This window comes from Triticum urartu, chromosome 5A, assembly GCF_056163025.1.
Source record: "Triticum urartu cultivar PI428250 chromosome 5A, HENAU_Tu73, whole genome shotgun sequence".
NCBI classification, from domain to species: Eukaryota; Viridiplantae; Streptophyta; class Magnoliopsida; order Poales; family Poaceae; genus Triticum; species Triticum urartu.
The window spans coordinates 45,141,056-45,151,472 of record NC_141877.1 but is presented as its reverse complement, the minus strand read 5'-3'; the positions used below and the strand labels follow the sequence as shown (position 1 = coordinate 45,151,472).

At 48.5% G+C, this 10,417-nt stretch overlaps 2 pseudogenes; both read right to left on the bottom strand.

The window, feature by feature from the left end:
* Positions 1-1,366: 1,366 nt before the first annotated feature.
* LOC147967888 (BTB/POZ and MATH domain-containing protein 1 pseudogene) lies at positions 1,367-2,882 on the bottom strand (annotated as a pseudogene).
* A 4,185-nt stretch (positions 2,883-7,067) lies between these two features.
* Positions 7,068-8,332, bottom strand: LOC147967887 (uncharacterized; annotated as a pseudogene).
* Positions 8,333-10,417: the final 2,085 nt, after the last annotated feature.

The window sequence follows — 10,417 nt, the reverse complement described above, 5'->3', positions numbered from 1 at the left end:
CGGTTGTGTTAGGTCAGCCCATAGGAACACTTTGGAGCAACATCCGGGCCAGACCCACAGCAAGATCCCCTCCGTGTAGACCCCACGCGTCCGTTTCCCCCCTCCAGGTGCTGGCGGCAGCGCCGTCCGTGAGGGGGGGGGCACACCCCGGAGCCCCAAGACGGGCATCTACGCATGCATGAACACTTTCACATATGCATCGGGACCCGTGCGATGTTTCGGTGACATAGCTACACCCCGAATCCCCCCACCAACCAGAATTCCTTCCGTGTCGACCGTTTCCCCCCTCCGTGACACAGCGATAGCGATGTTCGTAACGGGGGGCAATCGATATACCATCGGGTATGTTTTTTTAGATAAGGCATAATTATCTTATGCAAAAGCAAAAACTAAAATAAAGTAAAAATAACAAAACAAAGTAAAAATAAAAAAATAAAGTAAAATACATGGATCGATGACGGAGGTTGTCCCACGGATCGATGACGTGGCGTGGCACACGGATCGATGACGTGGTGAAGGGGCCTATGCCGACGGCTGTGCCGTAGGCATACCTCTGCCACAGATAACCAAAGTAAAAATAAAAAATTAAGTAAAGTAAACATATGCCGACGGCAAGGCCGTCGGCATATCTGTGCACACACGGATCGATGACGTGGCGTGACACACGGATCGTTGACGTGGCAGAGGGGCCTATGCCGAGGCTATGCCGTAGGCAATCCTCTGCCAAGGATATGCCGACGGCCGCCGTTACCGCCCGTCGGCGTAGGATCAACGCCGTCAAATGGTCAGCGCTGACCGGGCAGGTGGGCCCGGGCTATGCCGACGGCCTGTCCTATGCCAAGGGGCCCCGTAGGCGTAGCTCGGGCGGTCCCGACGGCCTCGTCTATGCCGACGGCAGATGGATGTATGCCGACGGCTATTCTACGCCTACGGCCTATCCTTGGCCGTCGGCATAGGTCCATAGATGCCGACAGGGGCCGTCGGCATAGATTTGGCCGTCGGCAACCCCAGTTTTTCTGGTAGTGAGGTGCTAGCTGCAGAAATAATGTCGAATGAATCTTGAACAACACCATGCGGATAGGATAGCTCATGTAGCGCGTGTTCTTGTACAAAATCTATGTTGCTGTCTCAATCTGACTCACTCAACATTTTCAATTAAATGAGGATTCAATAAACATTTTCTCTTCCCATCATACCCTCTATGATCAAAATTCATGAACAGAAAACTATTGCATATAATTTTTTTAACTGCACATAATTCATGTATAGTATCTTTCCAAGCGGAACAGGAAAAAATTGGTAGTATATTCCATATTTGTTGGGTTAGTCAACCATGCCAAGAAACCATTTGTAACTGTCTCTAATTAAAACCTAGCATTTAGCAGTCAAATATAAGTTTTTCATACATGTAAAACAGATCATCTCAAAAGTGATAGGATTCATTCTTCACATAAGCCAGACACTAAAGTGAAAAGGACAACTAGTGAGCTACCATTGATTCATATATACTTATATCAGACGGGCTAACCAATACATTGGAGACATCCATTTTATAGAACCAACTGCTTCCTCCTAAAGATATCTGGAAACTTCAAATGATGGCAACCTCATCTCATGTGGCTGTGTAAAAAGTAACTGGAAGAAGCTAAGCCAGGACGGGCATGCTAAATTCAGAAAGACTTAATTACTTTCTCCAACCCAACATAACTGATTTGCCTCCAAAGATCTATCAGAATGGAAGGATAAACGTAGCTCATACCAGGTTGGCGTACTAAATTTTGCGGGACTTGGCTGCCCTCTCCAACACATCTACAATGATATCAGGCGAAGATCTTTTGAGCTGTACATACCCTTGACTTGCGATCACATCATTCATTCTATTCGAAGAGAGCATAAATTCAATGCAAGCATCTTTGAGATTTCTGCAATTATGCTGGTCAGCTAGAGCTAATATGGTCGCCACATTCTCAACATCAAGACTCTTGCATAGCATGCGTTCACATACCATCTTCATCCTTTCCATGGCATACTTATCTGCAGCCACAAGTAAGTGCTTAACCATTTCTCTTTTGTCATCATCCTCAAGATCGTCCATGGAAGGCATTGAATCCGTGTAGATGAAGTGAAGAAATGACTTGAAAACAGCAGGCTGCATGTCGTCAATAGTTATGTCCTGTGCCCCTTTGCCCCCCATCGGCCCGTAGTACTCCGCGTCGAAGACCGCCGACCGTGTCGCAAGCAAAATCTTATGAGCAGAAAAAAACTCCCCTTGAACGTTGAAAGTCACGTCTGCTCCTTTCCCCTCTAGCAATTTTGCAAGATTATCCGAAAGGTCAGAGGGTGGCACATGGATCTCGAGTGTTTCCTTGATAACACTGACTTCGCACTCGATCACGAGACGATCGTTCCGCAGGTACACGGACTCTACTTCAGGGGTGCTCTTCATGAACTTTAGCAGGCCCCATGATGGCCATTTACCGCTAAATACTCGTGGTTCCTTGAAAGAGTGCACCACAATCGACTTCTCTTTAACCGAATCCACAAGCATAAAGCTGCAGAGCGCCCTCACCTCGGCGTTCTTGGTCAAGAGCTCGAGGTAGACAGAGACGTGGCCTTCGCTCTCCTCGGCGTCGGTGTAGTAGCGGACGCACCATTCGTAGCCACCGATGGAGAACGCAGGAGAACGGAGGAATTTGCCTCTAAAAAGGCCCTTGTGCCGGCTGTAGCCGGCGATCTCGAACGCGACCGTGGCCCGCGCCGTCTCTGCTGTGCACCTTGACGGCACTCTCACTATTGATGCCATTGTGGGAGTTGGAAGGAGGACGGGGGTCGGCGACGGTTGGAACTCTCGATTAGGGCCAGCGACGATGGCAGAAGCGGTTGCCTCCAAGGGGGGACTGGGAGGCGGCGGCGCGACGGAAAAGTGAGCGGACGGATTAGGGATGGTTCGGCAGCGGAGAGAAGAGGGTTTGGACAAGGGACAGTTAAGTTTTGTGATGATGTAGCGGTTTTTTTAGTAGTATATTTGTATGTCAATTTTTTTAACACCGTATAAATGTAGACCCTCATACATATGTATATATATTTATCTTTATAAATGCACGCATGCACACTCTAACTCTATGAGCATTTTTGAGAGACTGAGCCAGCACATCCTCTTAAGATCGATGAAGTCACCACATGCACCTTCATAATCGACGGGAACATATTCTCACACTAAAAGAACATCGCCGTAAAGGTCGGGAAAAAATCAGAAAAATACGAGTGTCAATGTCAAGTCTAGGACATTCATAGGGTAGTGTGTGTGTGTGGGTTCATAGGATGAGTATATGTGTGTGTATAAGCGTCTGCGTCTGTATTGTATTAAAAAACAACTAACCATCTGAGTTGGGCTCTCGTGGCTGATGCACCTTGAAAGGAGACGTCTTCACTCCTCCTATCGTAGTGGGTGCACCTTGATGTGGAAGGTTGGTGGTGTCTCGGACATGGATACCGGGATGGTGACCCCAGATGATGGTCCACATGGTTGGCTTTTCGGTGGGCATCATGGGACGGTGTTAGCCTTCCCTCTTGGTTGTGTGGATGGCAAGAAGTCAAGTGACGGGTAGTTCGAGCATGCTTTCTGTCACCTGGTAGTGACTCCATCCCGAACTGAATCTGAAGTTCTGACTTCGTCGCACTCGTCCTGGAGCCTTCCTCTTTTGTTTATGGCGCTAGGAGAGATGCACTCGTATAATTAGTAACACGCCTTTTCACTTTATTCAAAACAGGGATAGATGGTACATGAACTTCTTAGTAAAAAGATGTTGAAAGTATTCACTGATCAGACTTCTCATAGACTCATTGTCTTCCTTGCAAACGCCACCATCATCCAGCAACCGCCTAATGTGATTTTTCTTCTTCCTGGCTGACGCAAAGTTATGGAAAGAATTAGTATTGCGGTCGCCAAACTTTAACCAGTTAGTATGACCGCGTTGGATCAGTATATCTCCTCCTTCTGTAGATTTTCTTCAATTTTTATTAGCAGCTCATGTTGTCGTTTCGCCCACTCATCAGAAAGTTGGCCCGATTTACAACAATTCCAGCTTCGTGTTAAGTTCCTTCAAACACCGATGTGGCGCCTTTAGGATAGCTCGATCCCATTCATGCATGGCCACATGCACGCTTGCTGTTCACGTGGCAGAAGTCACCAAGGATTGAGTATGTTCCCAAGCTTCTGAAATGAGCTCCGCCAAACCTGGACAAATGGGTCAGCCCGGCCCGGCCTGGCAGGAGTTAAACGGGCCAGGCACGACACGGCCCGATCAGGTACGCTAAGTACACAGGCCGTGCCGGGTCGGCATGCGTACTTGCCCTTCCTTGCCCAAGCGCGGCCCCTCACTACACGGGCTAACACAGCGGCCTGTTTGACACGTCTGCACAATTGGCCCAAGCGACAGACTAAGGCATGCTTTGCAGATCGCCCCGTCCGCTTGACGCTTGTGGCATCGAGGCACAATTGTGCGCTCATGCAGCCTGCTAGGAGGACACATGCCTTCATGGCCCCAGACTGATTTGAACCGGTTCATGTTAGTCCTGAGTATTTTAATAAGATTTCTTCTTCAATATCTTCACACAATTTGTAAACCGCCATGACGTCATCTTTCAGGATCATGGTAAACCGCCATGACATCATATGTTGTCTAAAATGATATATAATCCATTCTCCTTAACGAGCCTCCGACAATCAAGGCGACAGCTCCGCCTTATATCCAAACTTTGGGCTCCTCGATTTTCGCGCCTGACGCTTATCTTTTGCCTTTATAAATAGGGTCAGGGGGTCTTTCCATTTTTTCCCCGTGCCTCTTAATCTCGTCTTCTTCCTCGTGCTGCCCGACCTCTGAAGCTCCGCCGCCGCCATCGACCGTCGCTCCTGCCTCAACACTGGCCGCTGCATCACCCTAAACGTACCAGAGAACTGCGGTGCTTCTCCGCTCTTTCATCAGCATCGGTAAGCTCCCTGTTCTTCCACCATAGATCTGTTTCTAGGGTTTCGGTGTTCCTCGGTGTTCGTCGGTGTTCATTGCTTGTGTAATAGCTCTTTGATCCAAACCTTGCTATTCATCCTGTTCAATGATAGCCGTAGCCCTTCTTTTCCATCTAATGCACCTCGTTAGAATAGAAGATCCCATCTGAACCTTCATCAACCGCTTGAGCATCAATATTTAGGTCTAGATATATTTTCCTTTTCTGATATGCGGCAAATCCAAGATTATAATGCCAACTACGCCTTTCCGTCCTTGCCCCCCATTACTTCCAAAAACTAATAAAATAAAATACATATATCACTAAATGGGCTGTGTCGTGCTGGCACTTGTGCCACCCTCATGACCCAAGCACGGCCCTAGGCGAGCGCCGTGCCGGCATGACCCGATTATAAACGTGTGGGGCCAGGCCCACACGGGCCGGCACGCGGGCTATCGGACCGACATGCTAAGAATGGCCCATTTGGCCAGGTTTGGGCTGCACCATGTTCTCCTCTTGAAACCACCTCGACTCAAATTTCTTTTGATGTACACGCTTTTGGTCCCCCTATCACCTCTCCTTCTGTATCAACAAAAACAGGTCTGTGATCAGACTTTGTATGCTCTGCGTTGATCACCCTAGCATGCGGGGAAAGGCCATGAAACTGGCCATTACAAACTGCTCTATCCAAACATTCCCGGAGCCTCCTTCTTCGCCAGGTAAAAGGATCCCCTGTGAAGCCCATGTCATCAAGTTTACAATCTACTAGGGCATCTCGGAAGCTTTGCATCATGTGCATCTGCCGTGGCGCGTCGCCCTCCTTCTCATTAGAATATAGGACTTCATTAAAGTCATCAGCTACAAACCTTTTATTACCCCTTTGCTAAATTAAATCGTTCATATATTTTAAATCATAACTTTATTTTTGAAATAATTTATATATTTGAACTCCTCATGTCAAAGCCTAAAACAAGACCAATCTTGAATACATTTCAAACACATTTAAATTTCAAATATTTCACATTTCATATGGAACATACCATTTCACTAATATTCTTTTGAAAAAAACTTTTTTTATAGAAATATGTTAAACCAATGTATTTCACTAGAAACCTATTAAACCAAAATATGAAACTGAAATGTCAACTTTGTGAAATTGATTTTTTGCAATGTGTAACATTTTTTTTAAAGGAGTGAAAATGCTTCTTGAAATATGTGCAATTTTTGTGAAATAGTCCAGTGAAATGTAAAATGTAGGTCCTAAATTGTGAAATAGTAAACACAAAAAATGAATTATAACGTACCAACGTGAAATTGCTTATTTCAAAAGAGTGAAATATGTATTTCAAAAAATGTGTAAATGAAATAGATGTGATTTCTGTGAAACAGGCCAATGAAATGTAAAATGTAGGTTCTGAATTGTGAAACCGTAATCACAAAAGGTGAAATTATAATGTATCAATGTGAAATTGTTTATTTCAAAAAAGTAAAATATGTTAGTTCAACAAAATGTGTAATTGAAATAGATGTCATTTCTGTGAAACAGGATAGTGAAATGTAAAATTTAGGTTCTGAATTGTGAAACAGTAACCACAAAAAAAGATTATAATATAGCAGTGTGAAACTAATTTATTCAAAAGAGTGAAATATGTTATTTTGAAAGATGTGCAATTGAAACAAGCCGGTGAAAAGGAAAATGTAGGTTCTGAATTGTGAAATAGCAACTACAAAATTTTTGTAATGTATCATTGTGAAACTGATTTTTGAAATGTGAAATATACGTCCGATTTGAAACATGGTTGGAAATATCCAAAATTTGATCCTATTGTAAAGGTTTTGATGCAAGGAGTTCAAACATATGAAAAGTTTGAAAATGAATATGCGCCTTAAAAGATATAGATGTTTTAACTTAGCCAAGATGGAAAAATGTTATTGCGAGAGAGAGAGAGCGAGAGAGAGAGAGTTGTTCTGCCATATTACTGTGATGCATACATGTGATGTACAATGGTGAGGTTGAAAAGAGAGAGTAGGATGAATACCAGAAGACGAAAAAAAAACAAGAATCAGAGCTCCCTCCCCCTCCCCCCGAGCCGCTCCCACGAACGACCTCGGGGGCAAACCCTAGCCGCCGCGTCCTAGCTTCCTCCTCCAGGCACCCTCCCCCCGCCGCCGCCGCGAGGGGCCGCCGGGCAAAGCCCGACCGGCGTAGGTGGCGGCGGGGCGCTTCTCCCTCTCGGCACGTGCGGCGCTAGGCGCGGGTATGCGCGGCGCGTGGGGGTGTCGGGCTGCCGCGAGGCCCGGTGGCGCGGTGATGGGCTTGCGGGGCGGCTGGTCCTCTGCCTCGCGGGGTGCGGCGCTCTGGGGCCCCAACGACGCGCGGCGGCTGCGGTAGGCTTCACTTCGGGTGGTGGCGCGGGGTCAGCTGTGTCCAGATCTGGCCGGGTCTGGCGCCGGCGACCTGTCGGCTGGCCGGGGCTATGGGCAGCAAGGCCCACGGCCGTCTCATCCCTGCTGCTAGCTGGGGTAGGGGGTCGTGGTGGCGGTGAGTGGTGGTGCGGACTGGGGGCGGTAGCTGGCTGCGATGCGGTGGTCTGTGCTGTGCCTGTGTGCCGAGGGCTCCGGTTGGCTTGGGCTATGGTCGGCTGTGTCCTCCTGGCGACTCGGCGGAGGTAACAGCGCCGTGCTGGTGGTGGTGGCGGTGTGGACCCGGCGGCTCCGGCGCTTGGAGCTCGCCGGGCGACGCAGGTAGGGCGGCGGCCGGCGTGGCCGCTGCTCTGGCCGTGGGCAGCGGCGTGAGGAGGTCGGCGTGTGGTGGTGGCCTCCTAGTGTCGTGGCGGTTTCACGGTGACTCGACGGATCTGGCCGTGGCAGCAGCCGGCTTCTCCGGTGTCGGCTCGTCTGCGTTCGGATGACCTTCGTCACATCTCCTCGTCGCCCGGGCGCTAGTCACATCAAAGGGGTGGCCCTCCCCCAGCTGCGGTCCATCACTCGTCTCGCGCCCGGTGCTGCAGGACCGAGCTCGTCTCGCGCACGGTGCACCAGGACTGACCTCGTCCCCCTCACGGTGCTGCAGAACTGAGCTCGTCTCGCGCGCGGGGCTGCAGGACGGGTCGGTGGATGCTAGCTCTAGCCGGCCTATTGGGTCTCGACGCTGGGGGTTGCCCAGGGGTGCGAAAGGTGGGACCTTTCCGTTCGTCTCTTTGGTTGGGGTTGCGGTGGGTCTCGGGTGAGGTCGTGTCAAGGTCTTGGATGCCGGAGCGGCGGCTCTGGTGGTGGTTGCGCGGTGCTCTTGGGCAGAGCCCCTGGCTTGGTGCTGCCCGGTCACCATGGTCGTGTGGGCGGCGTGGTTGCCGAGGTGTGGCGTTCGGTGGCGGTGAGTGTTGGCCGAGGTGAAAACCTATTCTATCTTCGGACGGACCGGCGGCGGCAAAGATCGTTCCCTTTTTGAAGGCGTCGTCGCGGCTTTCATTGCCCGTCATGCGGCTCCCGGGGAAACTCTGATCTTAGGATCGGGCGGTGCCGGTACTCCGGTGTCGTACCCTTTCTGAAGACGCCGCCTTGGAGCACATGGTTTATCATATGTAGCTGCATCTCTTCGTGGTGGTAGTGTTAGGGATGGTGTTGCTGCGCTCAGCGCCTATGTATCCTGTTCTGGGTGTGTGCGTTTGTACTGGATGCTTGATGATCAGTGCTTTATATATAAAGCGGGGCGAAAGCCTTTTCCGACAAAGAGAGAGCAGAAATACGATGATGAGAAATAGAGAAGAAAGTACAATACAAAGATACTTGGCCCACAGAGTGTTTGGTGTCTGCTTTTTATTGGAGCCAACCTTGCCGTTGCCTGTACATAGCATTACCGTACAATTTTCATTTCAGTCTCCCGTTTGGCCTAGTTTGACACGGTCATACCAAAAAATTTCCCCTCACTAGTCACTACGGGCAGTGTAAGACCTATTGTATGATCACTTTGGATCTATTGTATGCAGCTTTTTTCTATATTTCTGTAAGAGGCTGTTTCCAGGATTTGAACCTGTGACCATCAGCTTTACCACTGCGCCAAGGCTCCCCTTCAAAGCATTGGCTAGCCAAAATTTTGGTTAAGGTTTTGGTTGCCCAACAATTGGCCAACATTGATAAAAAAATGAATTAGAATTGGCTAGAGTTCATTGATATGCCAAAAAATTGGCAACCATTCAAACAAAAACCAATTTTTGAGTTATGACTAAAATTTTGATAGGATGCACTTTGGCCACAATCCAAACACACCTTCAACCTCTGGAACGCCCCCAAATTCCAGCCGCCGGTGTGATACTCTCTGATGCTTACCACATCGCCGCCGATGAGCTCCTCGACACCAAGCACACACCACTAGTGCGATTCATCCCCGTCGGGCGGCCCAACTCGCAGCACCGCCCAGCTACTTCTCCCCGCCGGCCATGGCGATGCTCACGGGCGCCTCCACTCGCGGCATCACCAGTGCATATACCCCTTGGCTGCGGCCAAGCTTCTCACGTGCAGGTGTGTTACTCGCCGTCCATGGCCACCCTCCTCAGTTTGGCTCTGCTGGCTACCCTACTCTACATTGACCTGCTGGCTGCATCTTAGTAAAAGGATAACTTCAAGTTCAGAGCATGTTTGCTCATCTACAGGTTGCAACACAAGCACATAGCTATGTGCTCTGTCCGTTTGCATCCTTTTATTCTGCTGAATATTTTTGTGTTAAAGTTATCCTCTTATTCATTGACAATGGAGCAAAAACAAATTGCACAGAGCATGCTGTTGTGTCGACACTGACAGAAGACGATCAGCAGGACGGCAAAAGGAAGACAGAAGAACCAAAAAACTGCTGATGCGCATGCCTCCGGCGATCAGGATTAAGTGCTTTCCAGAAATGCCCGTGAGATTTGTTTCGCCCAGCAGGAACTCAAGTCAAGTAGCTTGGAATAGTTGATGCCGTGTTTACTTTTCTTCAGAATTTTCTCCTCAAGTGAAGATAGCATAGATGATTCAGATTGTGGAGCTTTTCTATTGTATAAATGAATTTGGTGTACACTGAATAAAAGCTCCTGGTATTTGATGATCCTTCTGAAATTTGCACCGTATATTTGTTGTTATCCACTCTCTTGATAACAATGATGTGCAATATGCAGTGTGCTGGTACTATATATCCACCCATTGCCATGGAATTTGGAGTATCCATCCGTTTTTGTTCCACCTATTCCAGGAGAATTTACAAGACTATTGCTTAAACCTCATGTAGATGGCACAACTCCACCGGTTGCTCATCAATTAGATTTCAATGGAGGTGCTAGCACATCAAGGTTTCAGCTGTGACGTCCGGGTAGTGCGCTGATGGTTCCTATCTTCTTGTTTCCTTAATGCTAGTTAGCTGGGCATATCAGCGAAATGGTGA